The sequence below is a fragment of the Triticum aestivum genome, chromosome 7D (assembly GCF_018294505.1).
Source record: "Triticum aestivum cultivar Chinese Spring chromosome 7D, IWGSC CS RefSeq v2.1, whole genome shotgun sequence".
Taxonomy (NCBI): domain Eukaryota; kingdom Viridiplantae; phylum Streptophyta; class Magnoliopsida; order Poales; family Poaceae; genus Triticum; species Triticum aestivum.
In genome coordinates, this window is record NC_057814.1 from 198,512,049 (window position 1) to 198,526,152 (window position 14,104).

Below are 14,104 nucleotides of genomic sequence, written 5' to 3' on the forward strand. Positions count from 1 at the left end.
CATTGTACAGGCTCACTACAGCTCTGCTTGCACTTGGGATGTTCCATGTACAAGTCCATGTTACCACTTGCTTGTATGTGCAGGCCTTGTGCTCCTTGCATCCCCCTCTGCATTTTTGACACGGCGAATGGTTCATCAAATAAGAGGAATCGACCTTGCTGTTGTACCGGAGGACAAATACTTAGAAGGTTATACCGGTGTGTAGGATGTGTACCAGATCCCGTAGCGCCGTCATGCTTCACTGGAAAATGGTTTTTGCTTGATTTAGATGATATCTCCAAAAGAAATACGAGTTAAAGTCAGAGTTGCATAGGCGTGTAAGCTAAGAGAGCAGTGAAAGGATATCCAAACATCGTCGGAACAATGCACAAGGGAGTGATATGTGGATACCTAGTTTGGGCCGGCGTTTGGGCATGCTCGCCTAGCTAGAGTGTGGGTCACTTGAGAGCCATTCAGGGTGATGCGCTGGCATTGGCTGGCCGCGCACGGATGTAGATCTTGAGTGGCAGCGGAGCGCTACGATGCGGTGGACGAGACCGTTGGTGAAGCCCCAACGGCCTCGGGGGGCGGAGGTGCAACGATGTGCTCGGTGAAGTAGCCCTGGTGAGGTGGGAGACGGCATCGGTGAAGCGCACCTGATGCGGTGGAAGTCGGTGTCTGTGAGGCATGTTGGCTGCGGCGGCCGACGTTGTCGGTGGACGAGGGCATAGATGAGGTAGCTCCGGTGCGGTGGTGAAGCGCGACTGTTGTCTTCGTCGTCGTCGTCCGGCACAGAGGTGGGGAAAGAGACGAGACGAGGGGCGATTCAAACTTTGCTTGGGTTGGCGACGAATTAGGGATTTGAGCGCTCTGGGCATGGAAGGGGATGGTGGAGAAGGGAGATTTTGCAGGTCTGGAATTGGGGTCGCCAAATATTTCAATCCGAAATGTGGAAGTGCGAACTTATTTTGTCATTGTTATTTGGGGGGGGAGGGGGTTGGTGGCTGGGTGCTAGCGTCCGTATGACACACGTGACCACCATGACACGACCCTGGTCTGCCTAGTGAGCCTACATTTGAGAATGCAAACGAATCTTATTTCATTTCCAAATGAATCTATATGTATTACCACGCCCGTGTTTTCCATTGCAAATAATTAGTCATTCGAAACGGGATACTATAAATTAATTAATGAGGAGTTATTTGAATTAGAGTGTGTGTCACATAGCGATCTCCAATTCTAACGTGGATTTCACATTTCACGGTATCCATGCTACTTTTTAATACAAATACATATGTAGATGATGAACACCATGGTAGTGAGAAAACTTTGGATCGATTCAAACATATGACCTACAAAATAGCACAACAATCGAGTCAACGTCAACTTTTCCAAACCTAGTATTGCACGAATTTGAAATAATTACCCATATGCACAGTCCTCAATTCAAATCTTACAATGTACACAAAATTGAAACATCAATATTAAGTCTCGTACTATCTACATTCAAATGTTGTTTTTAGCCCCACCCCCCTCGGCACACACGCTACATACTTCCTGTATTGATCAATCTTCCTCTTCTAACCACCTTAGGAAGCTATTGGTTTCCGACACACGTTCATTCTTTCTCTCCATGTTTCGATCTCTAACTCTCTCAACTACACAACCCCCTTTTCCACTCTGTTACTAAATGTATCTACCTCACACACCCGCCATTGCACCCCTTGCCGAGCTCTCTCTCTCTCTCCCTCCCACCCTCTCTCGCTAGATACATGCATTTCCTATTTAGCCCCCCTCTCGTGCGCATGCACACACGTTGTCTATCTAGGTCACTCCCTTGAGACTGTCTCACTCTTTCTTCCGCACGGTGGGCCACACTTGCTCAATCTCGCTCTCTTTATTTGAGTCTCGATTAACCATGCTTTCTTTCACACACAAATGATATATCTCCCTGTTCGGGCCTCGGTCGACACACTCTATACTCTCCCACACAGATTGTCTATCTAGGTCAGTCCATCAAAGCCGCTCCCACTCTTTTGAACTCATGGCGGGCCGCGCTCACTCAATGTCTCTCTCTCTCTCTGTGTGTGTGTGTGTATGTCTTGATTGACCTCGTTCTTTCTCGGACAAAAATGATATATCTCCATGTTCGAGCCCAATTCGACATATTCATATTGTATACTCTCTCACGCATATTGTCTATGTAGGTCACTCTCTCCAACCCATCTCACTCTTTCGATCGCATGACGACCCACACTATCTCAATCTCTCTCCCTTTATATATGTAATCGATTGACCTTGCTTCCTCCCAAGCACAAAATATATCTACATGTCTGTGACTGGATCATCTCTCAAGCTCTATCTTACAGCCCTCACCCTTCCCAAAAGCTCAATCGGACAATATCTCTCCAGAGCATATATATCTTTTAACGAATGTCGGACCACACTCACTTTATCTCTCTATCTACCTGTGTCTCGATTAACCTCACTTTCTCACGCCGTATCTTCCACACATTGAAGCTACCTCTCCATCCCTCACAAAGCCGGAGCTATTTACATTGTGAGGGGGACTCCAACATTGGATTAATTTGTGAAGGCATTTAGTCCGGTGGGTTTAGATTATATTTTCGTAGCATTCGGCACACGACTACTCCAAACACCATTGCAACCCCCGCACATCCCCCAATTGATTTCCCTCTGGCTCGGTCACTGCTCTCTCGCACGTCCTTTCTCGCCTTCAACGTCGCACCAAGGTATTTTTTCAAAAAACTCTGTTGTTCTCTTTAATTATTACAAATAATCTACAAAACTACACACCGATAGTCCACCTGTAATGGAACAAATTTCGACCCAAAAATTAACCCAAAAATTAAAGTGCTACAAACTACACACTGAGGAGCCCACCTGTCATGAAACAAATTTGGACCCATATATAAATTAAAAATTAAAAAGGATGAGGATCGAACATGCGACCAGGGCCTTCAAGCCGCACGTAAATAGGCAACATAGTACCACAATGTTTGTTGTACCCCCCCCTTTGTTGATATAATGTTTTATATTACCACAACCTATTTAATGGATAAAATGTAATATTATTTTTAGTACATTAGTGGGACAGGCTCGCTAGCGTGTACTATTCGCCTTCACTTACTGGTGGGTTCCATGCCTGCTCTCTCTCTCTCCTCCCCTTCTACGTTTAGACGCACAGGCAAACACAAAGAACTCGCGGGCGATGTTGTCGTTGACCATATCTGGACGCGTTCACAAGTTACGACACCAGTTTCACGTACTAGTCAATGCGTACGTGCAATGCACGTTAATTTGGAATTATATTAAGTGCATCCGGATATTAAGTAGGATAATATTTGCGTGTTATTATGTGATTAGCACTATTTTTGGCATGAAATTAACTAAAGGGTAAACGTGTTGAGCACTCGACATTGAAGCAGTCTAGGTCGTTGGATGAGAAGAAATACATGTGGCTTGATGACGTTTTATATTTAATTTGATACGGCTCTGGAAGAACATTCAATCGATCAAACCATAGATTACATTCAGTCTGACTCCGACTTTACATTCATACGACGATCGAACTAAAATAAATGGAAATGATGAAAATTCGGATTTTAAGAATGGCAATCCGAACGTTTTTCATGGAAAATTTGGATTACGCGGCGGCGGGGGCGTCTTGCGGTGGGAAGCGGCTCCTATGTCGTGCTCTATGTGTCGTCGGGCCACTGACCGACGGCGATGGCGATGGCGGCGTCTTGCGCCGTTGTTGGCGTACTCCTGGACGTTGGCCCTAGCTTCATGGAAGGCCAGAATGTTCTGGACTTCGGTCTCCAGGAGCGAGTCAACTGGCGGGAGGAGGCTACTGGCGCTGGTGCAAGGAAGCGGTCGACGGCGTCCATCCATGCTACTGATGGGGCCACTAGCACCCGCGCGGGGACATGCGCTGGCAACGGGACGGCGGAGACATTCTTGTCCACGGGTGCGCGCGTCAGTGCACGCGCAGGCGCATGCGCTGGTAGGTGCACGAGCACATGAAAGTCGGCGAGGACCTCGTGGAACCCCGTGGCATCAAGCTCAGCGACAATGTGCGGCTCCCAGCCCATCAATCCCACGGGGATGGGCGCTGGCACAGTCGGGGCGACGGGATCCAGAATGGGAGCGGGGACAGGCGTGTCGTCTTCCTGCAAGGCCGGTTCAGGCTCGTCGCAAAGTGCCTTATGTTCATGAGACTCTGGCTGGGTGTCTTCCTCAGGAAACTGGAAGAATAAGGGCAGACCATCATGATGCGGCATGGCGTACGGTTAGGTCAGGCTGGTTAGAGGTAGAGACAGGAGAATCGGAGAGGAAGAGAAAAGATTTTAGCGATACCGGGTAGTGCGGGCCTGATTTTAAACCGCGCGTCGATGCCATTAAAAGTGGGGACAGTTGGGACGAAGGTGGGCGGCGGAGCCTGGTCAAAGGGCTCGCCTCCCGGTGAGCCTGTGCAGGAGTCTACTCACACGCCTCCCGGTCAGCCGGCGCAGCGGTCTGCTCGCACGCCTCCCGTCGACACACACGCTTGCTCGGACGGAACCTGCCGATGAGAAGCAGGACTCGTGGCGTCACGTAAACGCCGACGGTTTGAATAGTGAAAGCGTTCGCCTTAACGTGACATGTCTTTGTTCCAAAATACCTTTGCGCTTCATTTGTGCAACTTCTCATAAGCAGCTTGTCTCAAATTGAAGGAAAAAAATTACACAGGAATATTTGTGCCATACCACGAGACCATGCTCAGTTTCATGAATTTCTGGTCACTTTTGGATTTTCTGAAATTTAAAATCCAAGATTCGAAACAATATCATAACCTGCATCATGCAATAAATTTTCAAGCGATACATCTTTCCTGTTGTATTTCTTAAGAAAGGATTTGGTCAAACATTTTGCTTAGTTAGACTTCAGACAAGTTATATATGCAGAGTAAAAGGATAATCCCTCCGTACCAGTGCATTGCCTGATATATTAACTCAAGTACTAGGCACGAAAAAATAGGGCTCAATTATGTGCTCATCCTGGTCTAGTACTCCTATTAGCACTAGGCAATGGAGTTGACGGTTGACCTTAGGCAACAGCGACCGAGGGAATTGAACCGTGCTTGGCACGGTAGGTAACGTTGTCTAGTTACTAAAGAATCCCTCCATTGTTCATCGGTAGTCATTATGGACCGGGGACATGAGGGGAATTTCCTAGGCTGGAATTTTGGCCGCCAGATATTTCGACTCGAAACGCGGAGGCTCGACTAGTTGGGGTTGGCCTTTTCTTTTTCTGATGATTTTTTTGGATTTCTTGATTTGATTTGTTTTTCTCTGGCTATGTGGTTCTGAAACTTGGGAAGATCATGTATTCCAAGGTTTTATAGTGGCTTGTCATTCTCATCATCATCCCAAGATCATGTCATTTCCATCCTTGACCTAATCCAATATTCTTTTTATTGGGAATATTCCTTTTTCTATTAAAGGAATAATTCTTTTTGCCCTAGGTTGTGAAGCAACCTATATTTCTGTCACTCCCAAAATTCCCAAATAATTCTCATAAATTGCTTGGGTCATATCTTCCTCAAATATGTCAAAATATTTCCTTGGAATCATCAAAGATAATTCACAAAAAATCCTTTTCTGATTCTGCCCTAAGTGGTTTTTTGAGAAGGAAGTGTCATTTATCTTTGCTTGATTGATCCCAAAATTTTTAGACATCATTCCCTGCCCATATAATTGCCTGATGCCAAAATTCAACTCAATTTGCCTATTAAATATTCCTGAGCAATTTTTCAAAGTTCCAGTATGAGGGAACTGATTGTGAAGGAAGTACAAGCTAGGCATATCCAAATGAGTTGAAAATTTTCAAAGTCCTTCATATGATCAAATCATCACTCTCCACCAAATTTGAGCTCATGTAACTCATCTATGTGAGCCCAGTTCAAATCTTGGTTTCTGGTCAGATTTTCAGTTTGCGAAGCAACTATATTTTATATTGCTTCATTTAAGCTAAAAATTTAACAGGACATTCTCCTATCCATATCAACTCCCTCCACCAAGTTTTGGCTCAATTGATCAAACCATTTGCCCTGTACAATTTTTCCAAGATTCTGTCCAGAGAGATGCTATATGACGCAAGTGCTAGTTTGGCTAATCCAAATGGCATGAAACTTTTTGAGCATCTTCATATCTTCAAATCATTGGGCCATGCCCAATTTCAGCTCAACTTGCCTCTTCATGTGAGTGCTACTTCATCATCTGTTATCCCGGCCATTATAGTGGTTTCTACAGCAGGTACCCTCTAAACTCCTCCTCTTGAGCTGATTTTTGGTGATCAACATCGTCTTAGTATGTGATCATCACCAGACAAATCCTTTCCTTCGTTGCCAAGCTAGTGTCCCCACTGCACATCACAAACACTTGGCTGTTGGTCTGCTTTGGGGCCATCTACGAATCTCTTCTTTGCCCCTGGACCGGATTATTTCTTCATTTAGACTAAGGGCAGTATGGACTATCTTCTGGACATGGTCGTTCCAGCCAAAACGAGCCATTGGCACCATTACACGCAGTGATCACGCTTGCATCATTGCAAACTCGCGCTCTGGCTTGCTCCGGCCATTGTTCCTGTCGTCGCCCTCCTTGTCTCGACCTCCATTCATGTCTAGTAGCTGCCCCGTGAGCTCCTGCGTCACCCTCTGCCTCATCCTGGTTCGCCATAAATGCGCCGCTAGCGCCATGCATGTGACACTACGAGCTGCTATCCTGCATTAGAGCTCGTCTTGAGCTTGCCCATGAGCTCTAGAGCCATTCCTGCGGCTATATAAGGATGCCCCGAGTTCTTCCGCAGGTCACCCACTCCTCCCTCGCCTCATTTGCTCACCGGAGTCCTCGGCCCCCTCCTCCTTTCGCCAGAGTTCGCCTCGGCCATCGCTGGTCTTCTCTGCTCTGGCCACCTCAGGCCTCCTCTCCCCTCCCGAGCACTCCACTGCCTTCCCCACTCCACCGCAAGCCGCCCCACCCCCTCTCCCCTCGCCGGAGCCCCTCTAGGGCCGTGCCCCCGAAGACCACCACCGCCTCTGTCCTTCTCCATCACGGCGACCTCCCCTCCTCCCCACTCCTCCCCGGTGCTGCCCTCTCCTCTGAACAGGCGCGCCAGGCGCCACCACACCCGCTGGTGTGCTCGCCGTGGCCGGAGGCCACCTGAGCCGTCCGGCGCCCCTCGCCGCTTCTCTCCCCAGCTCCTCCTCTGTTCACGTGAGGAACAGAGGGAGGAGGAAGAAGACGCGCCCCGATCGGCTCCCCCTCCTGCCCCTGGGCCCGCAGGTCAGCCTCTGGGCATTAACTTGGCGCGGGCCCGTGAGGATTTAAGTGGAAACGTATTTCGGTAAGTACATTTTCTTTTAACGAAAGCGTTCTCTCGTTCCGCTTCCGGGTGAAATACGTTTTCTGTGCTCTGAAAGCGAATTTTGAATCTACTGCGGCTGAAAATACACTTTCCTTTGCAGAAAACGAAATCTGCCAGAAGGCGCTTTCAGTTTTTCCTCGAGGGCTCTGTTTGCTGAAAAAATTTCACCAGTAGGTCCCTGGACTTCCACCTCTCGTATCTTCGCGACCGTAACTCCGATTGAGGTGAAACCAATGCTCACTTCTTCATCTTGTCGAGACCTTTCTGTTGCTAGCATTTTCACTAGGTGGTCCCATAGTGAAAATGACCATTTTTCCCTTGCTTCTAATCAGCCCCCTCCAAGAGAGAAACGTCAGGTGTTTCGTTCCGCGGCTTCACCACACTTCTTCCCGGAGTCTCCGTCACCCTCAGGCAAGCCACAACAGCAACTTGCATGATAGCCATGCAGTAGCCATGGTTTCTACTTGAATGTTTAATAAAAGTTTGCCCGTTATCTGCCTGCTTGTTTGCTTCTACTGTCGTTGTTTCGGTTATGCTCGTGGTTTCATGTTCACTTTCATGCTATGTTCCGATGCATTTTCTTATCTTGTAATAATTGCGAGTATTACTATCACATGTTATGCTTGGTAGTAGTACATGCTGGTAGTAGTGTTGTTTAGGTTGATGCATGTTTACCATCTGTTATCCAGTCCGTTGCTATGCATGTTCCTTTGTATCTAGTTGGTTACATGCTTACTTGGTAGTGTTCTTGATATGTTCTTGCATGGTATTTCTTTATGATGCTAGTGCTCATGTGTAGCATTATGATCATGCTCGTCAGTATGCCATGCCCATTTGGATATATGCTTCATTGTTGTTATGCTCGATGATTTATTACGGTTGCACATCCATGCTCATGTTGGTATCATGCTCATGCATTGTAGTTGCATCATGTTATTTTAATATGGCTCGGCTTATTGCATTCAAGTTTAACCGGATAATAATCAAACTTGAACAACTATTGGCTGAGTCATGGTGCCACCAAATCGGCTGACCATTGCCACCACATTTACCTTTTATGGGAAGGCCCTAATGCGGTCTATTGTCATGCCTCTCGCCGGTGCCTCCAAAGAGGGAAGGTTATGGGCGCGCGCTACCCTGATCATGTAGGCGGACATAAGCCTTGTGTGCCCATTGTTGTTGTAAGGATCCTTGTCCCTGTTTGGGACAGTTTATGTTTTGCCATGACGGTGGCTGTTGGATGTCATGGGTTGACATCGGGGCCACCCAGGACTTAGCCCAAAGGGGAGTTTGTCGGAGTGGCTGGGAGAGTGTGATTACAATAGATCAGTTTTGTCGGAATACCGTTCGTCCACCCGAATGGGAGTGCGAGGCCATGGGTTCTGTGGTGTGGTACAGTGTGCTAACCTCTGCAGAGTGTGTGTTTAAATATATCGATAGCCGCGCCCGCGGATATGGGCCCAATTCATAGTGGGGCACACTGTGAGCGAACTATAATAATAACTTGGTTAATAATAACCTCAATTTGATGATGAGAAAGAGATTGGTTGTTATCGAGAGAGGATCATGGAGGTATCGTGGATACCGAAGTTGGTTGATCTTTATGTGATCGCGAGATGATCACGTAGGTATCATGGATACCGATGTTGGTAAGATGATGCTTGAGATGGTTACGAGGTAACCGCCGAATAAGAGTAAGTTGGTGCATGATATGGTTTAGCTGTTGCATGTAGTATCATCATGTTCATATGTTCATGCCATGCTAAAGTTATTCCAGTCGTAACATGTTCAGTTTGTGCATGCCATGTATCATGTTCATGATTGCTTTAACCTTCTAATGCCATGCTGTTGTTTGTCTTGACTGGATGAGAAAGGGGCTTTTCTCAAGGCCAAAGAGTGCTATTGTGAGCTTGCAAGTACATTCAATGTACAGACCTGGTGTGTCATACCAGTTTGTAGGTCGTGCGTGGACTACTTCCTTGTTTGGTGTGGTTCATGTGTTCGTGAGCTAGGATAAATGTTCCAGCCAGAGTCCCTGTGGATTGGAGTCCACCATCGCCGTTCGTTGTTCCACTGGCAGTAGTGGTTCTGGTGCCTCGAGTTGTTATGCTGCTTGCATAGAGCAACTGTGGTAGGCATAGCGTCGCCGTGCCGGTGTTATTCATTGCAATATCGGAGACCTTGTATTCATATTCGTGTTGTAATAGAGAGCTGGTTTGTTCTATGCTAAGCAGTGACGTATTCCAGAAGACTTCACCTTGATCTCTGGGCTGGAATACGGGGCATTCCGGTTTGGCTGAGCCGGGGTGCCACAGGGCTTGGTATCAGAGCACGTCTGGTTGTAGAGCGTCCTAGTCCGCTGGAACATTAGAAAATGGTAGATAGGGTCTGGTTCACTACAAAAAATACATTTCCGTGATGATACGTGTTTGTCACAGTAGGTCGCGTTTTTTTTCATGCATGTACATCCATGACAAATTTATGTCAGAATCAAGATAGTCATACCTGTGCTGTCGTAGAAGTGTTCCATGACATTACCAAAATTATCATCACGGAAGTGTCCGCTTCCATGACGATAAATCACGCGTCACAGAAGTGCTTTCGTCAAGGGTGACCGACACGTGGCATTCACCGTAACGGAACGCCGTTAAGCTATCGGGTCGGGTTTTGGATCCGACAACCCGTTAACAGCCCCGACCAATGGGGATTTTCCACGTGTAAAATCATCATTGGCTGGAGGAGACACGTGTCAGGTCCCCGTTGGCATAGGTGTCACTCATCCAATGGGCGAGACGCGCCTATGATATGTTGACACGTGGACCGGCCCATCAAGTTTAAATGGGCCGGCCCAACTGAAGGCCCACAAGATTTTGTGGACCATAATGGGCCGGCCCAGCTAAAGGCCCATGAGATTTTGCGGACCATAATGGGCTGGCCCAGCTAATGGCCCACAAGATTTTGCGGGCCATAATGGGCCGACCCAGGTAAAGGCCCATAAGATTTTTGTGTGCCATAATGGGCCGGCCCAGGTAAAGGGCCACAAGATTCTTGCGGATCATAATGGGCCGGCCCAGTTAAAGGCCCACGAGATTTCATCGACATTAATGGGCCGGCCCAGCTGTAGGCCCACAAGATTTTGAGGACCCTAGTAGGCCGGCCCATTAACTGGCTGCCATGTTTTGGGCCAAATGCCGGCCCATATTTGATCCGGTCCATTAATGGTCTGCCACGCTCCAGGCCTAATAGTGCCCCATATGAGATCCGGCCCGTTAAAAGCCTACCACATGCTGGGCCAAATTACGGCCCAGATCAGGTCCGGCCCTTTAAGAGGCTTTGGGCTCAATTATGGCCCATATCAGATTCGGCCCGTCAACTGGACACTATGCTTTTGGGCCCACTTGCTAAAGGCGCACTTAGTAATTCGGCCTGATATTAGTTTTGGCCTGTTAAGGGCCCGTTTAACATTTCGGCCCTATATTAATTTCGGCCTGTTAAAAGCCCGTCATATAGTTGGGCCTAACTACGGCCCGGTTTGCATCCGGCCTGCTCGCAGCCGATATCTGATTGGGCCAAACAAGGACCGAGACAATTTTGGCCTGTTAAAAGCCCGTGATTTGATTCGCACAATCATGGGCCGGGGTTCATTTCGGGTTGCTGCCGGCCCGTGAGCTGTTCGGCACATTTCAGGCCCAACCTACATCGTGATTGCATGACGGCCCGATTATGTACCGTAATTTTACGGTTTCGCCGGTTTACTGCGAAGACAGGATATATATACAGTAAAATAACTGCAGCATCGTGAATAAGAAAAAACCCAGACTATACAATAAAGAAATTACGGCATATTACATCCACTGGGCATCAAAGTTCGCCACTATGATAATAAAGCACAAGCAGACAGCAGATTACATACACTGGGCATCAAAGATCGCCACCAGTGCAAATAAACACGCCGACAAAATAATATACAAAACCGACAGCACTTCAATAGAGTCCAAGAAAGGTTAGCCCTGCTGGGGAGCTGCAGCGCAAGCAGCTGAGCAAGATGATGAGACTGCGCTTGTTCAACACTTATATCTTCCTCACTCTGAAAGATAAACAAGCAGACAGATGATAGGTTTTGCACATAAAAGTATCAGTGCTGGCAATTCATCACATTTCTTACTGGCGAATAAAGTGACACAGTTTAAAATTGCATTACCACAATATGGTATTGTTCAGGTCAAGACATGGCAGGAAATGACATTGTGAAGGAGTTGGCAGCTTCACGACACCACTGGATTACAGATCAAGAACTCATAAGTATCAATGGTTAGTGTGCTGTCAATTTATACCATTTCAGATTGGCAAATAAAGAGACGATTTAAGTAATAGTAGAATGATATGACATTGTTCATAGTTAAGACATTGCAGAATATGACATTGTGCTGTAGTGGGTAGGTTCACCACACCACTGGATTACGGATGAAGAACAGAAGCATACACGCAGTGCAAAAGAAGATCACTTGCTCTGTATAGTTTAATTTACATGGTATGAAGAAGGAACTTGGTTGTACAACTGAAAATTTAAATTGAGAAAGGACAAACTTTTGTTTATGAACTACATAATAAACTTTAAACAAGCAATTTGATGCAAACACCAAAAATAAACATCTGTTGCAGTCATGCCTAACCAAATATATACAACAAAGTTTGAAGGCTTGAGATGGACAAACTTACATTATTGGTGAAGACAGGCTCTATAAAGGCCTTGTCCATGTTGATGGGGGGCAATTCAAGAAGTTTACCACAGAATCTTCTTCAGAAGCATTGCCTTTATTCTACATTTTGTTAAGAGTAAATATAGATGTGATAATATACGAAAAAATGGAGAATATTTAAGATAAGATGAAGAGTGATGCTACATAACCAAGTAGCTATAAATGTAAGTGCAGCGATACAGGCAAAAGGTACAACCAAGAGCAATGCACAGCTAAACTTCTTTAGTAGCAACCTTATGGTAAGAGTAAATATAGATCTGATGTGTAGAAAATGGAGGGCAAAGGAAAATAAGCTGCAGAGTGATGGTACATGAACAACTACCTGTCATTATAAGTACACTGATAAAGGAAAGCATGTACTTACAAGAACAATGCAGAGCTAAAAGAAAACATTGGCATTGGATATATTCTACACTAATGTAACCATTCATACAGATCAGATAATTTGGAGCGAACAATTGATAAGCAAGCTATCATGCATACTGCTGTCACATAATGAACCAGGTATGTATGCAAGTACAGTGATACAGGACAACAGGTACTAACAAGAGCAAAGCAGCGGGGAGCATATTTGCGATATCCTGTCGTTCTTATTAACCGGAATTCTTCTTCGAGCAGATTTCCTGCGAAAAAGATCCGTAAGGCACATGCGGAAAAGTAGAAGTTCAAATTGTCATGTGATTTCATAGACAGTACCTCATCCTGGGAACGAGACCAGTGCATAACATGGTTTTTCCATTCAATGTCTTCTAAATTTAGCACAGGAGACTTCACCAGAAATTTGTTTATAGACTTGCCATCAAAGTGTGATTTCCTCAGGTAACACCGATACTGCTGCAATGCTTCCTTGAAAAGCACAAGCAAGCTTTGCTCGTCATGACTATCCAGATTGACCCTCGCCTAGTTACAACAATGTAATGTAAATCATTGATCTGTTCAATCAGCAGAAAACATGAAAATAATAACCATGAATAATAGCACTTTCACGTAAGTTGGACAGGAAGATGTGAAAATGGTGTTTGTCTTCACAATAATCTTCCCATGATGGGAATATATGCACGTAGTCCCTAACAACATTGAAAGCATTGTCTTTTAAACTGGGAATAAATGGAATGGGGTTCCAATCTGCAGGAATTGGCCGTCTCTGCAGTTGGGATAGGTCTTCGGCCGGTGGACTTGCTGTACTTTTTGCTGGAGTGGGATTTTTCTGTGGTACAGCTGGTGGTGCTATGGCAAATGAAATCGGTATACCTTTTGCTGGAGTGCAGGTCCTGTGTGGTGGGGCTAGTGGTCTGGCCAGTGAAGTATGGGTACAGTCTGCTGGAGTCGGTCCTACGTTTTGTGTCACCGGTTGTACAGCCAATATAAGTGGGGTGCTGTCTGATTTCTACGGCACCACCACGTTTTTCAAGGACTTTGCTGGTGCTCCTTCGGGTTCGGCAATCACCCCCTTCCTTTTTGATGTCTGATGCACAAGAACAGCATTTGAGTGGAAAAACATGGTATGATGACAGATGGAATATGTATTGATAATGGATGGGCATGGCATCTCGACATATATGATGAGTAAACTAAGCAGATGGCGGTGCAACAGAGTAGAATAAATGCAAGACAACATATGCAAGATACCCGCAATCAATGAAACATTGCCAAATTAGAACATGCACCTTGATGGGTGAACAGGACAGGCCATCTGCCTTTGACTCCTCGAGGTTAGAATAGTCATTAGGATCATATTCTGAACAAGAATCAACAGGTGGGGAGCGTATGAGTTTCATTGCATCCAGAATGGCACTCGATGCCTTGGTGCCAATTTTGTAAGTCATTGCAGTGTTTAGCTTCAAGAGTGGACTGCTGCTAGTGCGACACAAATCAGCTACACAGATCATAGTGTAGATATAACGGGAAAACCTTAAGCATCAGAGTAAAATCAGCAA